The sequence below is a fragment of the Rhinatrema bivittatum genome, chromosome 13, assembly GCF_901001135.1.
Source record: "Rhinatrema bivittatum chromosome 13, aRhiBiv1.1, whole genome shotgun sequence".
NCBI classification, from domain to species: Eukaryota; Metazoa; Chordata; class Amphibia; order Gymnophiona; family Rhinatrematidae; genus Rhinatrema; species Rhinatrema bivittatum.
The window spans coordinates 40,612,706-40,636,797 of NC_042627.1; the positions used below are offsets into that span (position 1 = coordinate 40,612,706).

General features: G+C 43.4%; 1 protein-coding gene across 1 annotated transcript in view; it reads left to right on the top strand.

Annotated features, from left to right (window-relative positions):
- THSD4 (thrombospondin type 1 domain containing 4) overlaps positions 1 to 24,092 on the top strand; it is a 1,544,828-nt gene that overhangs the window by 1,437,677 nt on the left and 83,059 nt on the right.

Consider the following 24,092-nt stretch of genomic DNA (forward strand, 5'->3'; position numbering starts at 1 on the left):
TCACTTAACAGAAAAATGTACCCAGGATGTAGTGTGAAATTCTGCAAAAGTCCATATTGTAAGTAAACATTCTCACAGTGTATCAGTTAAAAAAAAATATGACCTTAGAAACGGTTGACATTTATTTATTTATTTATTTTATTTTAATTAAGCGTTTTTTATATACCGAGATATGTTGGGAACATCATCTCGGTTTACAGTTAACTTAATACAGCAAGAAGCTTTACAAAGAACAGATAACAATATGTAAACAACAGGATACTAAATATAGTATTGATTAATAGAGATGTGAATCGGAACCGGAATCAGTTCGGTTTCCGATTCCGATTCAAATCGTGCATTTTTTTTGTCCATGTCCGATCGGTTTTTTTTTATCGGCTGCGCCCGATCCGATAAACAAAAAACCTACCCCGACCCTTTTAAAAACCGCTCCCTTAGCCTCCACCACCCTCCTGACCCCCCCCCCCCCCAAAACATTTTAAAATTACCTGGTGGTTCAGCGGGGGTCCCAGGAGCATTCTCTCGCCCTTGGGCTGTAGGCTGATAAACCAAAAACCCACCCCGACCCTTTAAAACCGCTCCCTTAGCCTCCACCACCCTCACGACCCCCCCAACAAACGTTTTAAAATTACCTGGTGGTCCAGTGGGCCCCGGGAGCGATCGCCCCGCTCTCGGGCCGTCGGCTGCCACTAATAAAAATGGCGCGATGGCCCTTTGCCCTTTACCATGTGACAGGGTAACCGTGCCATTGGCCAGCCCCTGTCACATGGTAGGAGCACTGGACGGCCGGCACCATCTTTAAAAATGGCACGGGCCATCCAGTGGATGGCCGGCGCCATCTTTAAAAATGACGCGGGCCATTCTGATATAAACAATGCTATGAGAGATGATACAAATCCACCATGATAGCTTATGCTATTTGTGACACTATTACACAAATAGTTATTTTTAAGAGGTAAATGGAAATTCACAGGGGGGTCTGCTTAAAGATCCAGCCATATCAAGGGTGATTTTCAAAGCAATTTACTCAGCCTTCATTAACTGTCTGAAAATGTCCCACCTTTAGTGCAGCTAAAAATCCGCATATAGTGGAGCGACCCTTGGACTTTTGGCTGCATTGAATGGAGGTCAGGTGAGGAGAGTCCACATTATAGGATACCTTTCAAATCTTTTGCCAAGTCCTTTCCAGGAAAAATCCTACCTATAGCAAAAGTAGGGGCAAGTGTTATTGCATTGTGCCTGTGTTCATGCTTTCACTTTGAAAACTGGTGCATAGCCCATGGGCAAAAAGTACGCATTGTCTTTGCCCCAATGTGGACAGCCTTAAAATTGCCCCCAGTGAGAGCAATTTTCAAAAACATTTACCTGTGTAAATTGTCCTGTTTGAAAATTCCCTTTATCAGAACAACTAAAAAGGATACATGGGGTGATCAAGGGAGTAAAGTACCCATGTAGAATTGAATTTTCAAATCTGCATGCATGCATTCCCCCCCCCCCCCTTTCCTTTATCCACAGGAGGTGTAAAGTATGTGGGGACGTTTGTGCCAGTGCACCCGTATAAGCAAATTCAAATTCCCAAAGAAAACTGATAAAAGGTAGTTTCTATCTTTGCACCTGGGCCAACTTCTGAAAATTGCCTCCATTAAGCTATAAAATCAAAATAGCCCTATATTTTAAGAGTTTTATTTTAGGTTCAAAGAGAGAAGGAGAAGGATAATTGCAATCTGGGTGAGGAAAAGATGGTCAGGGCCTGACTAAAGAAAAAGAAAAATAACCCTGGGAAAAAAAGATTAAAGTGCAATATACATCGGATCATGAAACACCACAGGTTCTGCCACAATTACCCTCCCATCATTTTCTCCCATAAAACTGTACAATGTGGCTACCTCTTTTCAGGCTTTTAATTATGCAAGCACATGTAAAAGCTGAGCCAAGAGTAGCTTAAGTTTCTCCTCTGGTGGGATTGGAAGATGTCTCAAAGTTAATGCCCTGGGCGTTGGGAGGAGAGGCAAGGCAATGGACTGGTAGCCTCAAAGAGGTTCAGACTTGAAGGGTCTCCTTTTCCAGCTCCAAGCAGCAAGGGCATTTGAGGAACTGGGGACAGGAGAAAATGGGGGAAAAATTGTGTTCAGATAACGAGTGGAACTGCAACAAAATGGGTCAATAGAACACGATTGGCTATGGGCCCCTCTTGGTGCAAACCATCACTTATACGTAATTTAATTGATGCAGGGTGAGTATAACTGTTTGCCATATGGACTTCAGAAGTTTACACGATGCATGGTGGGTTCAGTTTTCTTTTAAAACAGTTCAAGAATAACAAGTGTATGACTGCACTCCACGGAATCCCTGGAGTCTAACATTATTTATGATTTTAGATATTGCTCTTTGCTTGTCCCTGCAAATTGTCCAGGTCATAGGATGTCTAAATAACAATAGTTGAACTAGTAAAACCGTTTGCCTTTGAGTAAAGTCAGGAGGTATGTGTTTTCCTTGCTTTACTTAAACTGGATTTTCTCCAAATACTGTTCAGCTGCTTGGGGGGGTGTTCCTTATCACATGTTTTTTCATCAAGGATTGGAAAAAGTCCAATACTTGTAACTGCCATAGAAGATAAGGTCCCTCTTTTTTCCCCAAAAGTATATTCTGTTCCAAGGAAAAAGATATTTTGAAAGAAGCAGTATAAGACTGGTATTTTGTTTTTTTGAAGTATGATTCTTGTTACCTCTGTGTTCTGTTAGGGATGTGTTTTAGATATCTGCATCCGAGATAAATTTGCTCCTTTTCTTGATCATCTAAAGTAACTGAAATCTTGGTTGGTTTTTAATTCTTTATAAAAATATTTGAGGTCCATATTCAGTCAATATTGTGGCTTCACCTCTATGGCATGACCAGACTAAGCCAGATAAGTTATCCAGCTAACTTTAAATATCGGAGTAAGCCGGATAACTTATCTGACTAACATAACTCCTCCCAAAAACACCTCTGCAACATCCTTTACTTTATCTAGCTAAATTTTGGCCAGATAAGATATCTAGCTAAAATGTAGCCGGATAATTGGCCAGCTATTCATTTAGCTGGATAACTAGTGAGTTATCCAGCTAAATGCTTCTGACTATGAAACTCCCAGTTTTCTGAAGTTGATATAATTTTACATAGCAAATTTGAGGAATTCTCTGAGCTCTGTAGTGAAATTCCTCAAGTTTCATAAAGATTGCAAAGCTTCTGTTATCATAGATTTTCTCACATTACACAGAAAGATATGAGAAATACAGTATTCTGCTTTCCACATTCTTTATGCAAATTATAACATGGGGCAAATTTTAAAGAAATACCATCAATGTTATGATGATGATAAAGAAACATGTTCAGAAAAATTTTTTTCTAGCTGTCCTAGTATTAACTTTATATCATTTAATTGTATTTTTATATATTTTTTACAGTATAACTCTGCAGGGCATAATATATCCTTACAGTTTTAGTGTTAGTTATGCTCAGCAGGATAGGTCCTTGCTTGCTGATTTACTTTGACTTTTCTGGAACTGAGCAGACAATGAATATCAAAAATAATTGTCAAAAGACCATCATGTAGTGCATGGACACTGTTGCTATTACAATAGATAGTGATGTATCATATGGTCTTTCTATAGTCTTTGTTTGTAATTTGTATCCCCTGGGCAGGAAAACCCAGGTATTGAATCCTAAAGCTCACATCTAAAATTTTGGCCCTACTTGCACAATTCTTACAATTTTATACCCTAATCTAAGGTTCACCCTGTAGGGTGAACCTTAGCTTCAAGGCCCTTTTGCGTTGTTTACTTCAAACCTCTATTTCAGTCCCTTGTAAACAGCACTGACAATCTCTTCACCTAGACAGCAGCAATAACCACGCTGGAACTGTGTGGGTTTCCAATTTAGTTTTTACTGATAAGCTGTAAAAGTGAATTGATGGTTTGTTACAACTCAGTTTGAAAATTTGTCCAATCGATCTTTATAAAATGAAATTTAATACATTTGTGACCATACACTTTCCAGCAACCAGCTCTCCAATTATTTCTGCCAATTCCTGTAGTGATTTGACTCCTTCCCTTCCCTCATTAACTTAGTCCTCAGCTTCTCTGATGGGAATGGGGGAAAATGTATGTCAAAGTGATTACCACATCAGAAGTCCCAATTTCCATTCCCTCCCTGTAGTCTTCACATTCTCCACTCCCAAGTGTGTGGCACATGATAGGAACCTTCTCACATCTGTCTTCTCTGATGATTCTCCCTGAGTCCACATAAAGTCTTACACCACAGCTCAACTTCTTCACCTTGGAAATGGATAGGGGTCCATTCTTCCTTGATGACATCTCTTCATCGTCCTGTCCTTTCAAAAGGAAAGGCACCTCTCCTCAAATCAGCAGCATCTGAGCCCTGAGCCATAAATCTTACTCAAAAGGGCAACCAAATAAGAGCAGGAAGGCTGGAAAGAACGTCTTCCTCTGCAGCTAAAACAGTTGCCAAACATGGACAAAAACTATAGGGATAAGGATTTCTGTTTTGCTTACCTGTTCCAGTCTCTGTTCAGAAAGACCCCAGGGGCCTAACCCAGGAAAATTATGAACTAAGAACGCACAGGGCATGCTGCCCCTTTTAAGACTAACTCAGGAAATCTAACTCGAAATCCAACTGAAAATCCACACTCTGAGAAATGGCAGGGGTTTAATGTAAGGGTTTGAGCGCACCATCTACTTCTTCTCCCACATGGGGGAGCAAAACTCAGATGTCTGCTAACTAATCTCTCTGTAACCTCCTCATAATTTGGTTCACTCATTTGGTAAGGATTCTAGGTTTTTGCTTGACTCGATACTGACCATGCAACCCCAGATTCAGGTAACATTTAAAAACTGAATCTTCCACAAGCACTAACTGATAAAAGCTCCACAACTTCATGGAGCAGTTAAATCTGCGACAGCTCATGGTGCTGATATCAGGGTGGTGCCATTTTTTTTAAAAGATTGCAATAGAGCAGGGAGAAGGGATCATTCCTGCCCCTTTTTTGAGTCTCAACCCCTATGGAAAGGGGTAAGTGGGGCCAAGGAGGCCCAGGCCCCAGCTGATTTCTTGGAAGCAGGAAGATGTTAGAAGATTCTGGAGAGGACCTGACTGGGTTCAGCTCAACCCAGCCAGTTAGACCAAGTGCCTGCAGCAAAATCATGGGGAGATAGGCTGAAGCGAATCTTCGACTCCAACCTATCTGGATAGGTCCAGATCCTGGTTAGTTGTAGGAGCTACTTTTTTTTCCTCTCATTGTGGGGGTAGATTTTTTAAAAACAGCATGATCAAGTACTTGTGTTTGCGCAGCAGGCGCAACAAAAAGTACGCTGGATTTTATAAGATACGCGCATAGCTGTGCGTATCCGCTAAATCCTGGATCGGCACGTGCAAGGCTGCTGATTTTGGCAGCCGGCGCCGCGCCGAGCACACAGCCTGCCTCCGTTCCCTCCGAGGCCGCTCCGAAATCGGAGGCGGCCTCGGAGGGAACTCTCTTTCGCCTCCCCTCACCTTCCCCTCCCTTCCTCTACCTAACCCACCCCCCGGCCCTATCTAAACCCCCCCCCTTAACTTTGTCCGTAGATTTACGCCTGCGAGAAGCAGACGTAATCTATGCGCGCCAGCGGACTGCTGGCGCGCCGTCCTCCGACCCGGAGGCTGGTCCGGAGGCCTGGACCACACCCCCGGGCCGGCACCACGCCCCCGGTCCTGCCCCCGAAACGCCGTGCCCCGCCCCCGAAATGCAGCGTCATCGGGCCCCGCCCCCGACACGCCCCTTTCCAAAAACCCCGGGACCTACGCGCGTCCCGGGGCTCTGCGCGCACCGGCAGCCTATGGAAAATAGGCGCGCCGGCGCACAAGGCCCTGCTCACGTAAATCCGGGCGGATTTACGCGAGCAAGGCTTTTAAAATCCACCCGTGTGTGCACTGTTTGCAGAGAGGATAACTTTCAAAACTGCTCATGCATGCAAAATTGCTACATATTTCATAACCTGTGTGCAAACAATATGCTCATGTTATAAAATACAAGTACCTATGCACGCAAACATAATTGCATATGTAAAAACTGTGAGCTGTGAAAGTTTGGACTTATCTGGATAAGTAGCAGCAATTTTCTGGATAAGTTCCAATTTAACAACACAATTATGGTACAATGTGAAAGGCTTTTGTATACCTTCATTGCTTTGGGGTAGATTTTAAAAGAAGCGCGATCAGCCTACTTTTGCTTGCGCATCAGACTCAAGCAAAAGTACGCTGGGATTTTAGTAGATACGCGCGCAGACCGCGCGTATCCACTAAAATCCTGGATCGGCGCGCGCAAGGCTATCGTTTGTATAGCCTGCGCGCGCCGAGCCGCGCTGGCCTCCCCCCGTTCCCTCCAAGGCCGCTCCGAAATCGGAGCGGCCTCGGAGGGAACTTTCTTTGCCCTCCCCTCACCTTACCCCTCCCTTCCCCTACCTAACCACCCACCCGGCCCTGTCTACACCCACCCTACCTTTGTCGGGGGATTTACGCCTCCCGGAGGGGGGGAGACGTAAATCCCGCGCGCCAGCGGGCCTGCTGCGCGCCGGGCCGCGACCTGGGGGCGGGTACGGAAGGGCGCGGCCACGCCCCCGGGCCATAGCCACGCCCCGTACCCGCCCCCCAAAACGCTGTCGACCCGCCCCCGCAACGCCGCGCGCTCCGGCCCCGCCCCCGACACGCCCCCTCCGAGAACCCCGGGACTTACGCGAGTCCCGGGGCTCTGGCGCGCGCCGGGAGGCCTATGTAAAATAGGCTTCCCGGCGCGCAGGGCCCTGCTCGCGTAATCCGCCCGGTTTTGGGCGGATTTACGCGAGCAGGGCTCTGAAAATCCGCCCCTTTATGTATAATCATCGGTCCATAAATTCTATCCTTTTTTTATGCCAATAAAAAAGTCACTTATCGAACAAAAGCTTCTGTGATTCTTCTATTTTTCTTTTTTCTCATGAAACTACTAGAGTAACGAATTACATCATCCCAGCACACGCCGTGTTTCACGTGAAAACTCTGCCCAGGGGATGGCGTACCAAATACCAAAGAGTATCCATTTAAACCTTATTTTCTTGCGGCTCTTTGGTATTTGGTAACGCCATCCCCTGGGCAGAGTTTTCACTTGAAACATATCTAAAAGCTGCTGGCACAGAGCAATCAGTAATGAATGTAATGGACCACAATGGACCTCTCTAATAATGTAATCTAGAAGCAGGAAAAGACCCCTCTTATGTTTAAGGGTTTTATATCTTTGCCTAAGATATTCATTTTGCAATACATATTCATATTTATGTATTGCAAAATCACTTAAAGTATTGCAAATATCACCTAAAGCAGAGGCAGGTTATGCAAATTTTAATGAGAGGCTAGCAAAGGAATACTGGAGTTATGGAAAGATTTATTCAAGCATGCAGGAGAAGCAGAGCCTTATAAAAGCTTTATTGTTCATGCTTATTTTCCATTTTAAAAAAGAAACATTTTATTAAAGTCAATAAAAATAATGCTCTTTAATATGACATTGTCTCCAAAGAGGGTATAAAATGAAGAGCATTTGAGAACAAATACAAAATAATGTGCTTATACATGTACATATAATTTTTCAATATTGAAACAGATGGGTAATACTGTTGTGCAATTGATTTTACAATTTAAACATCAGATTATATATATCCAATCATTTTTACAACTCCAAGGCCTTTATTGACATGTCTAATATAAAATAAACTGCTTCAAGATGTACAGCAGTTTGAATTGTTGAAAGTCTAGTCATTGCATTGGTTTTTGAATGTGGACAAATGCATTTTTATTAAAGCTTTATTTAATTGAAAAACAGTCTAAGATCACATTAGTTTGTACATTAATGTTTTTCTTTTATAATTTTATTTATGACATTTTTTTAACAATAGCATTAATAATACAATTGAAAAAGTCAAAATTTCTCAAAAAAAACAATTCAGTTAGTAACTAACAAATGAGTTACTTACTCGGGTCCTCAAGAGAGGAATTAAATAGGAATTCTGACAAACAAACATCTAAATAGTTAAACCAAGATACAATTAAACACAAACCGCCACAGATGTAACTAATTATCCACAGCCAGTTGTATAGATACAAGTGACTAGGGAACGTAAATCAGCCATTCGGCACGTTATCAAAATGTTTTCCAAATGTAGAGCCAAATGTAGAATATATATGTTACCTTGATATTCTACTAAGCATTTACAAGGAAATTTTAGCAAAAAAGTAACACCAATCTCTAAAACCTGATTCTTAAGCAACAGAAAATGTTTCCTTGTTTCCTGATAAACATTCACACACTGGCCAAATGATAATAATGTCCTGTTCTGAAAACATAATTGGCATGTAACAATGTTAGAAATCCTGTTTAACTCTGTTTCTATCACCATGCGATCTTGCTATCCATGTTGTAAGACTCACATATTTTAGACTTGTCATGACTCAATGAGCTGCTTCAACTGATGAGACTGGAAGCCACTGCTGGAGCTAGTTGGTCATGGTGCTGCAGTCAGGACAATAAGGAGAACAGTGTTTTCTGAGGATAGTGGTATATATACAACACTGTAAAGAACTCTTGATCAGAAATTAATTTGTGAATTACTGTAACAGAGAGCTTTTCAAATAATTTAGTCAAAATACCCAATGATGTGATCGGCTGCACGTTGTTGGTGTTGCTGGAGGTGTCTGTTACAGCATTACTTTTGTGCTCATGAGAATGAACATGAGCAAACACAGGTGAAGCTGTGCCTACAAAGACAGGAGGAATCAATGTCTATCTTCATAATCTCATGAGGAAAACACCCCTGCCCTTCAGCTGCGTCACACAGCACAAGTGTAATTATAAGATGGTGTTTTATGACACTGCCTGAATATTTCTAACATAAAGTATAAACAGTCTCTACAATGTTTGTTTTTTCCTGATTCCATTACTTTTAACTTATTCTAATATATTTTAGCTTGTCACATCACCCCAGATCTTAAGGAACAAGATGATTTAGTCCTTCTTTTCTCATGGTGGAGATATCCAGTTTTTCTTAGAGAAATGAAAACTTCAATTCTCTGAATGCACCAGAGCAAAACCAGGACTGATTCAGTCTGTCTGTATGGCCTAGAATTCTGTAAATTCTGTTACCAAACTGAACACATAGTGCTATACTAGAGTGCATATAGTGATTTTTGTTTTCAGTTTTTTAAAATTTTGCCTGGGAATTTCAATGTGATGAAAAAATCAGTGGAAAAAATACTTTGTTAGTTATAACAAAAAAAAAGTCATTTTTCCACTGTTTTTTTTTATCACTTGGAAATGTCCAGGAAACGAGGTGAATTTTAAGATCCGCATATGCGCACATATGTGCGGCGATTTTATAACATACACTCATTCCGGTTTAAGAGAAGGATAATGCGTCCCATTTTGAAGGGACATAAGTTACCGCCCAATAATACAGCGAGTTACTGGCCTATTACTATTTTTCCCTTGCTGGGTAAGGTAATTGAGAGGGTGGTGTTCACCTAGTTAGTTGATCATATTGAACATAATCGTATTCTCCATGAATGTCAATGTTGGTTCAGGAAAGGCCGGGGAACTGAGACATTGTTATTATCTGTCTTTGATTTTGTGTTACGTGCTCTAGATCAGAGGCAGGATGTGTTAATTGTCCTGTTAGATATCTCAGTCACTTTTGATTCCTTGTTCCATGAAATAATGGTATAGATGTTTAGCAGAGGGGTATAGTTCTCTGCTGGTTCTGGTCTTTCTTAGATCATTATCATCGGGTTGGTGAGCACTGGTGTTCCTCAAGGCCTTTCTTTGTCTCCTGCTCCTTTAATCTATATTTATTCCCTCTATGCAGTATGCCACAAAATTTGGGTATATTTTTGTAAGGCATATGGGGATGAACTTCAATTGGGTTTTAAGGTGGATCGGGAGGCAGGGGAGGTTTTTCAGGAAATACAAAGTGTCCTATAAAAGGTAAAAGACTGGATGCAACAAAATTGTTTACTTTTAAACATTTTCAAAACTGAGGTTCTTCATATTTCACATAATGTTAATAATAAACTGCCTCCCCCCCCCCCCCCCCCCAATCTAGTTTTGGCTGAATTGATTTTGCCTATTCAAATTAGGGTGAAAAATTTGGGAGTAGTGTTTAATAATGGGTTTTCTTTTCGGAAACAACTCCAAACAGTGGTAAGGGTTGTTTTTTATAAATTGCGGAAATTGCGATGGTTAAAATATATTCTGGACAAGAGGGATTTCAGGGTGGTAGTACAAGCATTTATTTTTTTTTACATTGGATTATTGCATTTCCCTTCTGCGTTGTCATCTAAGGGCATTGCAATTAGTAATGAATGCTGCTGCTCGTTTGGTGACTGGGATGCCTTTGGGGGCTCATATTGCCTCCCTTCTGCAAATCTTGTATTGGCTTCCAGTTGAACAGAGAAACAAATTTAAAAATACTGTCCTTGACCTTAAGGGCCCTGCAGGGGGAGGGCCCTTATTATCTTAAAAAGGCGGTAGCCAGGTACACTCCTAATAGACCCTTGCGATCTCAGAATTCTGCTTTGTTAGTCGTTCTACTGTGGCTAAGGTGAGGCTTCAGGAGATGAGAAATCAGGCTTTCTTTAGTATAGCCCCACGTCTATGGTATGGTCTCCCTGAGAAAATTAGACAGCTGCAGGATTTTTGTACTTTTTGCAAACAGGTAAAGGCTTATTTGTATTGTGAGGCCTCTGAGAGATGTTTAAGTAATATATGTGTGTGGTGTATTTTAAAAATTCTGTTCAAAGGTTGTATTATTATGTGATAGGGATGTGAATCGTTTTAGGACGATTAAAATTATCGTCCGATAATTTTAATATTGTCTTAAACCGTTATGGAACACAATACAATAGAGATTCTAACGATTTATCGTTATAAATCGTTAGAATCGTGAGCCGGCACACTAAAACCCCCTAAAACCCACCCCCGACCCTTTAAATTAAATCCCCCACCCTCCCGAACCCCCCCCCCAAATGATTTAAATAACCTGCGGGTCCAGCGGCGGTCCGGAACGGCAGCGGTCCGGAACGGGCTCCTGCTACTGAATCTTGTTGTCTTCGGCCGGCGCCATTTTCCAAAATGGCGCCGAAAAATGGCGGCGGCCATAGACGAACACGATTGGACGGCAGGAGGTCCTTCCGGACCCCCGCTGGACTTTTGGAAAGTCTTGTGGGGGTCAGGAGGCCCCCCCCAAGCTGGCCAAAAGTTCCTGGAGGTCCAGCGGGGGTCAGGGAGCGATTTCCCGCCGCGAATCGTTTTCGTACGGAAAATGGCGCCGGCAGGAGATCGACTGCAGGAGGTCGTTCAGCGAGGGTTCCGGCGCCTCGCTGAACGACCTCCTGCAGTCGATCTCCTGCCGGCACCATTTTCCATACGAAAACGATTCGCGGCGGGAAATCGCTCCCTGACCCCCGCTGGACCTCCAGGAACTTTTGGCCAGCTTGGGGGGGGCCTCCTGACCCCCACAAGACTTGCCAAAAGTCCAGCGGGGGTCCGGAAGGACCTCCTGCCGTCCAATCGTGTTCGTCTATGGCCGCCGCCATTTTTCGGCGCCATTTTGGAAAATGGCGCCGGCCGAAGACAACAAGATTCAGTAGCAGGAGCCCGTTCCGGACCGCTGCCGTTCCGGACCGCCGCTGGACCCGCAGGTTATTTAAGTCATTTGGGGGGGGGGTTCGGGAGGGTGGGGGATTTAATTTAAAGGGTCGGGGGTGGGTTTTAGGGGGTTTTAATGTGCCGGTTTTGCGATTTTACGTTTTTTTCGATTTTTTTACGATTTTTCACGATATTTTACCCCCCCAAACGGCAACAATACGATTCCCTCCCCCTCCCAGCCGAAATCGATCGTTAAGACGATCGAGGACACGATTCACATCTCTATTATGTGATGTAAACTGCCCAGAACAGTGGTCTGGTAATTGGACCAGCTTATAAATAGCTGTAAATAAAATAAATAAATAAATATATGCACATGTACTTGTGCCTGCCTATAAAATCTGCTATATGTACATACATGGGCACATGACTTTATATTGACGCACGCATGTGCGTGAAAATAACTTTTCACTCGCGTAAGTGGGGGAGATTTTAGTAAATACGCATGCCAATGCAATTACCTGTTTCCCCAGTTCATTCCTAGTTTTCCCCAGTAAAGGAGAGGACTTCCTAAACCCCCTAGCTAAATTGCCTCCCCTTTTACCCTATTAGCCCCAACCATTAAAACTCCACTGACTAGCCTAGTTTTTGTTATTTTATTACTTTCACGATATCCATATCAGGAGTAAAGTTATGTGGTAGGGGACTCTGCCATGCACTTGTGCACTTAAATACTTATGAGCAGACTTCATGTTACAGACTCGGCCCACCCATGCCCTGCCTAGACCCCACCCCTTTTTCGAAATTTGCGATTTGTGCGCGTACCAGGAGAAATGCGCATACTCGTACAGTTTTTAAAATCCGTATGGCACGTGCTGGGCCCAGGGTTTGTGCATATCTCCTGGCCTTGGCGTACATAGCGCTTTTAAAATCTGCCTGTAACTATATAGTAGCTTCTGTTTCTTCATAAGCACCCTAAAAGAAAGAACCTTCACTTTCCAAAACTCATCCAAGATGCAACAACACATCATTAGTAGGGTACAACTGTCCTGTCTCTCAACGGTCTATCCCAGCTCACATTCCCTATTGGTGGGTGAGCAATCCAATGCTTGGTGAATTCTGCTTCACATTGATGGAAAGAACTGACATCAAAGGATCAAAAAGCAAAATCTCTATGAATACTTGGCACCCACAAGCCAGTTATCCCTCTAGAAAATTTTCCAGCACCTCCTGCTTAAAACCCAAAAAGTCAGAAGCCATGAGGCCCTGCTTTCATGGGCTGTATTCATAGGCAACAGAACAGGGGGAGCTGCAGGGGCCATGGCCCCCCAACATTTGACCAACTCGACTCCTCCCTCTCCTGCTTTCAAATTGCTGCCGAAAAGGGATCTTCTAAAATAAAAATGCGTTGGTGTCAGTAGGACGGCACTTGGTGCATTGTCCCCCTCTTGCCTGCCTCTCCCGATCGCCTTACTTACTGCTGATTAAATTAAACAGGAGGAGGAGGAGACGGCAGCTTTACGGAGCCTCGGGTGCCACCTTCTTTACTCCTCTCCTGCTGGGTCCGAGCATCGCACTTTGATTGACGTCATGGCACTGGGGGATCGGTAGGTGGAGGAGGAGAAGAAGGAGGCACCCGAGTCTCTGCAAAGCTGCCGTCTCCTCCTCCTCCTCCTGATTAATTTCATCAGAGTAAGTGAGGAGATCCGAGGTGAGGGGGGGGGAAACGCACAGAGAGAGTGACTCAACAATGTGGGGGTTAGGGCACAGATGGGAAGGAGGGAGGGTCAGAGTCAACTACTAGATTTGGGGGTAAGGAAGAGAATAAAGGGTGAACTGATCATGAGAGTAGGGTGAGGTAGGACAGAGTGAACTGGGAATGGGGCAAAGAAGAAAGAAAGTAAAGTAGATTTTGGGAGGAGGGAGGAGCAGAGTGAACTTGGGATGGGACCGAGAGGGAGGGTCAGAGTGAACCACAGATTGGAGATAAGGAAGGGAGCGAACTGATCACGAAGGGGCATAGGGGGAGGGGCAGAATGAACTGGGAACGGAGCAAAGGAGGGAAATTGTAAACTGGATTGTGGGGGGATGGAGGGACAGAGTGAACTGGGGCTTGCAGCAGGGGGAGGGGGAGAGAAACAGGGTGGAGGCAGGAGTGAACCAGGATGAGTGAGGAGTTCATGGGAGGGGAGGGAATTAATTAGGATGAGCGAAGGGATCGGGTGGGGGAGAAGTGAAAGAGGGAGAATGAGATCAAAGGGGCTTTGGGAGGGGAGGATAAGGGAAAGAGGGGATGAAAGTGTGAAGGGGCTGTAGCTTCCTTCCTTCTCCACCCCAACTCTCTTTCCCTCTTCTCCTCCACTTTTGCCCTTCTGCCCCAGTCTTCTGTTATCCATGGCAAGGGTGGCAAAAGCCTGCCGACATGCTGTCCACTTTCACTCCCTCTCTTCCCCCACACTGATTAAGTGTCAGAAAGAGAAGAGTAGAGGTACTTCAGCCCATGTCCACCACAGTATGCCATGCTTTTCAAATCTGATTCAGTTCCTGGGCATTAGAGGAGAAGAAGGAGGTGCAACTGGAGATGTCACCACTCTTATGCTCCTACAGCAACTGCTAGCTCAAGAAGAAAGGAACTGATGGGGGGAACAGGATGCCAGGATGAGAATCAGAGGTGGGGCAAAGAGAATGAAATTCATCAGATATGGCATGGGGGGAGAGAAAGGATAGGGGCAGTTGTGTGTAAGAAAGGAGATAACTGGGAGGGGTACAAGGTGAGGTAAGTAAGAGAGAGAGGATAAGCACTAAGTGGGTATGTGTGGAGGAGGTTGGAGCCAGGCATGGAGGGGGCTTGAAAGAGGGAATCTTCCATCTATTTCTCTTTTCCAGTCTTGAATCTCCTCATCCCCTATTCTTTCTTCATCCATTGTCTTCCTTCCCTATCCCTCTACTCCCCATCTTATCTCATTCTTCCTCCTTTTGTTCCCTCATTCTCATGTTGATCCTCCTTCCTCCCTTTCCTATACTAATCACTAGGACCCCTTTTCTCCCTCTCAAAAAAAACAAACAAACCCTTAACAAATACATAAGATAGATAAGAAAAATACTGTAAAATAAAATAAAATTGATAGTATCTAATATGTACATCTATGTAAATGTATGCAAGTTTGCCACAAAGTTTCTGAAAGTTTGCTGTAGATTTCTCTAATTTTTGCTGCAGTTTTTTTACCCCTGGAATGCAAAAAAAGATTTATATATGTATCATGAAAGGTAGTAGAGGAGTAGTCTAGCAGGCTACCAACCAGGAAAACCAGAGTTCAAATTCCACTGAACTCCTTGTGACCTTGGGCAATTCACTTCTTCCTCCATTACGTCAGATACACATTTAGGGGGTTATTAACTTAGTTGTGTTAGATGTTTACCACACAGTAAATACCTTACCATAGCAATAACATGCAGCATTTCAAATATCGCACATTATTTTACTCTGATATTGCAGGTATGGTAATGAGTTGCTTTGTATGCAAATATATGCAACACTAAGAACATAAGAAAATGCCATACTGGGTCAGACCAAGGGTCCATCAAGCCCAGCATCCTGTTTCCAACAGTGGCCAATCCAGGCCATAAGAACCTGGCAAGTACCCAAAAACTAAGTCTTTTCCATGTTACCATTGCTAATGGCAGTGGCTATTCTCTACGTGAACTTAATAGCAGGTAATGGACTTCTCCTCCAAGAACTTATCCAATCCTTTTTTAAACACCGCTATACTAACTGCACTAACCACATCCTCTGGCAACAAATTCCAGAGTTTAATTGTGCGTTGAGTAAAAAAGAACTTTCTCCGATTAGTTTTAAATGTGCCCCATGCTAACTTCATGGAGTGCCCCCTAGTCTTTCTACTATCCGAAAGAGTAAATAACCGATTCACATCTACCCATTCTAGACCTCTCATAATTTTAAACATCTCTATCATATCCCCCCTCAACCGTCTCTTCTCCAAGCTGAAAAGTCCTAACCTCTTTAGTCTTTCCTCATAGGGGAGCTCTTCCATTCTCCTTATCATTTTGGTAGCCCTTCTCTGTACCTTCTCCATCGCAATTATATCTTTTTTGAGATGCGGCGACCAGAATTGTACACAGTATTCAAGGTGCGGTCTCACCATGGAGCGATACAGAGGCATTATGATATTTTCCATTTTATTCACCATTCCCTTTCTAATAATTCCCAACATTCTGTTTGCTTTTTTGACTGCCGCAGCACACTGAACCGACAATTTCACTGCGTTATCCACTATGACGCCTTGATCTCTTTCTTGGGTTGTAGCACCTAATGTGGAACCCAACATTGTGTAATTATAGCATGGGTTATTTTTCCCTATATGCATCACCTTGCACTTATCCACATTAAATTTCATCTGCCATTTGGATGCCCAATTTTCCAGACTCACAAGGTCTTCCTGCAATTTATCACAATCTCCTTGTGATTTAACTACTCTGAACAATTTTGTGTCATCTGCAAATTTGATTATCTCACTCGTCTTATTTCTTTCCAGATTATTTATAAATATATTGAAAAGTAAGGGTCCCAATACAGATCCCTGAGGCACTCCACTGTCCACTCTCTTCCACTGAGAAAATTGTCCATTTAATCCTACTCTCTGTTTCCTGTCTTTTAGCCAGTTTGCAATCCACGAAAGGACATCGCCACCTATCCCATGACTTTTTACTTTTCCTAGAAGCCTCTCATGAGGAACTTTGTCAAACGCCTTCTGAAAATCCAAGTATACTACATCTACCGGTTCACCTTTATCCACATGTTTATTAACTCCTTCAAAAAAGTGAAGCAGATTTGTGAGGCAAGACTTGCCCTGGGTAAAGCCATGCTGACTTTGTTCCATTAAACCATGTCTTTCTATATGTTCTGTGATTTTGATGTTTAGAACACTTTCCACTATTTTTCCTGGCACTGATTACTCAGCAATTTCATGTTAATAAATTGCCTGAAAAATCACAAGCTGCATTATTTTAATGAAAGTTAGTTATAACTCTGAGTTGAAGCTAACTATATCTATGACTAATGTGGTCCCGATGCTCCCAGTGGTGTGAATTAAAAGAGCCGATCAGCCTGGAATAATCCCCTCCCAAGTGTCGCAAAGACCCCGGGAGTCTCTCAAGACCCCCTGTTCTGCCACCCCTTAAGATGGTCAAAGTCCCAAAAATAAACTTTAAACTGCCCGCAAACCCCTCCCCTTTGACAAAAATATGCCCCATAGGTTGGCTCCTACACTCGCCATCTTAGTCCACCCACCTCAACCCCTGGACTTAATAAACTTGCCCTAGTAGTCTATTGGGGTCCTGAGCCAGTTGCAGCCATTTTTCAAAATCAGAGAAAGAAATCACATACAACAACGTGATCAATGATCGGATGGGTTTATCCTCATAAGTGAGTGACTATACATATACACCCGAACCGGTGTTTAAAATCTCTTAAGCACTTTGATTTATGTGCAAGCACTCATAAAATAATCATAGGGTGTCCCAAATTCTCTTTTTTTATTGGATTTTTAATTTTTAGAGAGTCCTTTTGTTGAAAAACACGTTGTGAAAATGCGGTATTTAAACACACATATGAACTGTTCCTTCTTATTTTTAGCGAAGGTGAACTTTTTTTAGCAAAGGTAAACTTCTAACACCACTTAAATATGGAAAAGTACACTTATCTTTTCCAAAATTTGGAACAAGCGGCTCCTCAGCCTTGTTCAATCAAACGCCCGACACCGCTGGTGTTTCGAGAAACTTCTTCAGGGGCCTTAAAGTCTGAAAAAAGTGTAACAAAAACATGTTAGACACTCACGCCATCCATCTTCACAAAACATATCATCCAAGAACTTACGAGTTAGAAATGAAGAAGCCAACTCCTGTAACATACGGCATAGAACAGAATCCGCCATATTAGAGCTGATGTCTTTGAGGCTACGTATTGCCTCAAAATAGCCAATCAGAAACGATCTCAGCCAAACACAGAAAGCTAATTGGAAAAAGCAGTACTTTAAACGAGTGACGTCCACTCAATAACTTCATTCATACCGCGGGGGAATTCCGAGCCCAATTATAAGAAGCAAAGATGGATTTTTAAATTGGGCTCGGAATTCCCCCGTGGTATGAATGAAGCTATTGAGTGGACGTCACTCGTTTAAAAGACTGCTTTTTCCAATCAGCTTTCTGTGTTTGGCTGAGATCGCTTCTGATTGGCTATTTTTGAGGCAATACGTAGCCTCAAATACGTCAGCTCTAATATGGCGGATTCTGTTCTATCAATACCAACAGATTAATGTACTGGTCTCTTTTTTGTACAGCACACTGTCACCGATATACTTATGTAAGACTCTCTATTCACGAGCAGGCATATATACTACCATCTCGTTTGTCATAGGGGTCTAAATTACTTTAATAATAAATCCTGCGTACCTTTTGTTTGCTTAATTTTTTCAGTTTTCTTAAAATGTCTACACGAAAATTATAGGGAACTCCCAACTAATCATAATATCACACAAACAATGATGGATACTTATCCACGGTGAAAAGGTCCCAAATGTCCCGACATGGCCATGTTTCGGACCGGAGTCCTGCTTCAGGGGAAATCACGGAAACCGATTCAAAAATCCTTCTCTGGCTCAGCTCAATACCATCAAACGCGGAGATTCCATCTGTGCAATTTCTTTTCAAATGCGGGCTGAAATTTCACCCGCCTCAATTTAACAATGGCAAACACAAGGACATCTTTTATACCCCTCTTCCGGAAACACCTTGTTACCTCCTCTTCCGGGAGAGCTCGGAAGAAGGTCTCTATCACGTCCTCCCATGGCTCACGCTGCTATAATTATAGATATCCAACTAGCCAAAACTAGAAACTAAAATGTCACACCACTCCTTTACATATGCCAAAACGTCCAAACATGGGACGACACATCGGATCAATTAATCTGAAAAATATAAAGTGAAAAATATAAAGTAGAAAGTCCTCCATTGTGTCCTATTCTTATTGAAAAGGCTGGCGGGTAAATCTGAATCCAGTTTTCCATCAGGTCCTCCTTTAAAAATTGAAACGCTATTGCAGGGCAGAAAGTGTTCTAAATGAAAAAGCAGTAAGTCCTCCATTACGTCCAAATCCTATTGTAAAACCGGCGGATAATTCCGGCTCCAGTTTTTCATCAGGTCCTCCTTTAATGTAAAGCGCTATGGCCGGAAAGAAAATGTAAAAGAAGTGAGTCGTATATCCAAATCAAGACATCCAAAATTTCAGCATCTACATACTGTATCACCAGCGCTGCATGCACTGATTATAGAATCGCATTTGAAAACATCATTAGAGCGAAAGGTAAACAAGGAGCGCACAAAAACTACACTAACTGGATATCCCCATTCAAATGAGGGAATACCAGTTAATCCTCTCATTAAGCCCATGAGGGTCAACAGTATTCAGGGAGAAAATCCAGTAGTGTTCTCGACGATTCAATGCTACTTGTATATCTCCTCCTCTTGGGTTCTGGAACACCTGTTCCAGAATAGACCAACGCAAATCTGTAAACTGATGATGCTCATTATTACAATGTTGGACAAGAGGGGCTGCCATTTTCAATATCTTAATGCAACTTCTATGTTCTATAAGCCGCGTACGGATTTTCCTCTTCATACGGCCCATATACACCAGCTTGCAAGGACATTGTATCTCATAGATGACTCCCATAGTGTCACATGTAGTTAATTTCTCTCGGCGTATGACTACCCCAGAATGAGGAGCTTGCCATTCTTCTCCTGTCAGGGCTAATGCACACATGTCACAGGATCCACAAGCTTGATGCCCACCAGTGGGAATGTCATTCTTGGTAGACACAAAACTCGAGTGCACAACACGATCTCTGATATTTTGGCCTCTGAAGTAGGCAAATCTAGGGCCCGTTTGAAAAAACTGAATGCAATGATAACACCTTCCAATGCTCACGCACTATTCTTACAACCTCTTAACATGTCCGGGAGTATTTTAGAATACATGTGAGGAAAGTCGATTATAGGGCCTTTGTTGGTATTGTGAGTAAGAGGTTGTCTGTTTGCAAACAGAGCTTCGCTTGTAAATGCCTTTTTATAACCCCATGTGGGTAACCTCTTTGGGTAAAATCGTGAAAAAAAGAAAGACCGGCCCTGAATTTTAAATTCATCCAAAGACGAGCATAATCCTACGCAACCGGAGAAATTGTGAAATAGGGGAGCCCATTTATTCAACCTTTGCGGATGAAAGCTTGAATATCTTGATAGTGGTTGCGATCTGTGGGCCTTCCTTATAGGAGAAGTTGTGACAGAACAGCCTTCTTTAGTGATAAGAATGTCCAAGAAAGCAACTGAACGTTGGTCAAAATGTGCTGTGAATTGAGGTGCAGATCTTGAAGATTGAGCCATCCTAAAAAGTTGCTGAAGCATGTCCAAATTTGCTGTCCAGATAAAGAATATGTCTCGATGTAACGCCGCCAGATCAAAAATATCTTTAAAAACCAATTAGAACCATACAAAAATTTATCCTCGAAATCTGCCACGTACAGGTTAGCAATATCTGGGGCAACAGTAGCCCCCATCGCCACTCCTTGTACCTATAAATAGAAAAGTGCTATCAAAACTGAAGTAGTTCTTAAATAGTACCAATCTCAATAGTTCTAAAAGAAATCCTGTAGTTACCCGGTGAAGTCGAGGGCGGTTCTGTAAAATATTCTGTACAAGGACGAATGCTTCACTCTGCGGAATATTTGTATATAGGTGATGTCCAAAGTCACTAACCAACACCCCTCAGGTAAAGGTGGAAGCTCTTGAAAGTAATCGGAGCATATGGGACGTGTCTTGCAGGAATGACGCTGATCTTAATACGGCTGGCTTTAAAAAGAAATCCAGAAAATTTGAAAGAGGTTCTAAAGTAGAACCACGTCCTGCTACTATAGGATGGCCCGGAGGTGGCCTGAATGTCCTTATGCACTTTTAGGGTAAGGTGTTACGAGCGCGCGTGGGCGCAGTCGTCTCCAGCGGGTGGGTGAGCCCTTGGGCCACGGCAGGACTCAAGGGAGGAGCCCAAAGCCACACCGTGGGAGGTGAGCTTGAGCAGGCATGGGGAGCCAGGCGGGTACAAAAGCAGGGAGTCCGACCCTCAGCCGGACCTGCACGCCCATGGTAGCCAACACTGGGAAGTTGACTGATGAACGGTCCCTCCGACTGTTCCCGGACCTTTCAGACCTGCCGCTGGGAACGGCAATGGGCAGCAGGCCAGACAGAGGCGAGGGCAGACAGAGTCCTTTACACTGAAGACATCGTAGACAAGGCAGGTGCAGACATCGTAGACAAGGCTAGTACAGACAATCGAAGAGGAGGGCCTGAAGGAGACACGGGCACTGTCCCTGAGGGCGCCCTACTCAGCCCACCCACGGGACTGAGTCGCGGACCACCCCGTCCCATACGCGCCCTACAACAGCCCAGGAAGGCTGGTTGCGGACCATGTTGAGAACAGGAGAGCGCAGGGGAAGAGCCAGGCGAGCAGGAACTCCCTTTGCTGGGATACTGACATCCGAAGCCCCTTCGGCTGGCAGGCAGGGAAGCTCCAGAGCGCAGGGAAGAATCCCACCTGTTGGCCACTCCAGGGCCCAACAGGCCAGAAGGCTCAGGAGCCAGACAGGACGTAGGGCAGAACAAGCGGAACCAGATCAGGACATCAGGAACACATCAAGGCAGAACGTCAGTAACATCAGGAAGGAAACATCCGGACAGAGACAAAACAAGGAGCCATCAATACAAGGCAGACCACGGAAGACCTGGATCGAGGAAGAGGTACAGGTAACTGTAGCACTCAATCCGAAGGCCAGTTGCAAGTGACAAGAAAGTCCTTATATACTGGAGGTTGTAGGCAACTCCCTGGGAGGAGTTTGCCAGGACCGCCCCTCACTGGTCCTATAAGTAAGGTGGAGAGCTGCGGGCCAGCCCTAGGGAAACGGGCGTGGCTGGAAACCAGAAGTCCAAACAGCCAAGCAAGCCACAGGAACAGCTAGGCCTCTCAGGCCCTGGAGCAAGTCCCGGATGGAATACAGGCGAGGCCCTGGCTTCGGAGCGGCCTCCGGTGGAAGGTGAGAGACCACCCGTAGCGCAGCAACAGGGGGGATCGTAACATAAGGTATATAACACGGGATGTACTGGATGTTGAACCTTCAATGCCCGGGCTTCCCTCGAAGTCAAAAAACCTCTATCAATACCTTCTTGTAAAACAGTTTCAATCTTATCTCTGAGGGATTCGACAGGATCTGCAACCAAGGATTTGACAATATTTGCGATCGCTCAATTGACGCTGTAATCTCTGCTACATAGGCATCTGTGTCTTGGATGACTATTGCTCCACCCTTATCGGCAGGTTTCACTACCCTATAATTTTCGTGTAGACATTTAAGAAAACTGAAAAAATTAAGCAAACAAAAGGTACGCAGGATTTATTATTAAAGTAATTTAGACCCCTATGACAAACGAGATGGTAGTATATATGCCTGCTCGTGAATAGAGGGTCTTAAATAAGTATATCGGTGACAGTGTGCTGTACAAAAAAGAGACCAGTACATTAATCTGTTGGTATTGTTTACATTGTGGTGTATTGGAATACACAGTTTGTGTGTGTGGGTATTTGTGTGATTGATATCGGATTCTGTTCTATGCCATATGTTACAGGAGTTGGCTTTCTTCATTTCTAACTCGTAAGTTCTTGGATGATATGTTTTGTGAAGATGAATGGCGTGAGTGTCTAACATGTTTTTCAGACTTATTAAGGCCCCTGAAGAAGTTTCTCTCGAAACACCAGCGGTGTCGGGCGTTTGATTGAACAAGGCTGAGGAGCCGCTTGTTCCAAATTTTGGAAAAGATAAGTGTACTTTTCCATATGTAAGTGGTGTTAGAAGTTTACCTTTGCTAAAAAAAGTTCACCTTCGCTAAAAATAAGAAGGAACAGTTTCATATGTGTGTACAGTCACAACGTGTTTTTCAACAAAAGGACTCTCTAAAAATTAAAAATCCAATAAAAAAAGAGATTTGGGGACACCCTATGATTATTTCATGAGTGCTTGCACTAAATCAAAGTGCTTAAGAGATTTGAAACACCGGTTCGGGTGTATATGTATAGTCACTCACTTATGAGGGTAAACCTGTCCGATCATTGATCACGTTGTTGTATGTGATTCCTTTCTCTGATATAGCGTTTATTGCATCACATACTTTACCAGTTCTTTGGATTTTTGCCATTTTTCAAAAGGCATCAGTGGCTCTATCATGAAATAGGTCAAAAGGTCTGGAGCCTAGGGGCCACTCCAGTCCCCCACTAGACTACTACGGCAAATTTGTAAATCCAAGGAGTTGGGAGGGTGGGTTAGGTTAAGGGGTACAGGGGCCAGCCTCTGGGAGGGGACTATTTTTTTGTCAAGGGGGGAGAGGTTTTGGAGGCAGGGTCTGTGCCACAACCTCAGGGGGTATAAAGTTTCTTTTTGTGAGTTTGGCTGTCTTAAGGGATGGCAGATGAGTAGGATAGGGGGTCTTGAGAGAGCACCTGGGGTCTTAGCGACACTTGGGGATTTGCTCCAGGCCAATCAGCACCTTTAATTCATGGTAGCTCCACAGCTCGAGGCCTCCAAAATATAGTTTTGGTGGGGTTTCAGCTAAACTTGTGATATTTCTCCTCAAGGTATTTTACCCCTGGGGAAAATACCATTGGGTTTACTCAGCTGCAGTACTCTGAACTTCAGCTTTGTAAATCCCATGTTAACTATTTTCCCCCACTGGGGAAAATAACACAGCTTAATAAATTACCTCCTTAGATTGTAAGCCCTCTGAGGATAGTGAATGCCTACAATTTCTGAGTGTAATCTGCTCTGAAGTGTCATGAAAGAAAGAATAAAAACTAATTAATAATAAAAAGCGCCTACAACACACCTAAGCACAAGCATTTTTGCTTATTAGTGAAAGCTGTAGTATAATAAATATATTATTCTCTATCCCTGTGTCATGCCATCTAGCGGCTATATTTTTAGAGTCTGAGCATCAGTACTTTTGTTTATTGCTCAGTTATCTACATCTGCAAGCCACATTGCAGCTAATGACATGATATAGGGACTTGCAGGGTTGCAGTTGAAGGATTAGAGCAAATTGTTTTGAGCCCCCTTCTGTAACAGTCAGACATAATGTTCCAGCTCTGAAACCAGTTGTGTACACAGCTTGCCTTGTTCTCTATTCTGCAACATTCCTGACCACGCAAACCGCTGAACATCAGAAACTATTTGTCTCATGTCATTTTTTTTTTATGTCAAAAAAATATATGCAGACCAGCTCAGAT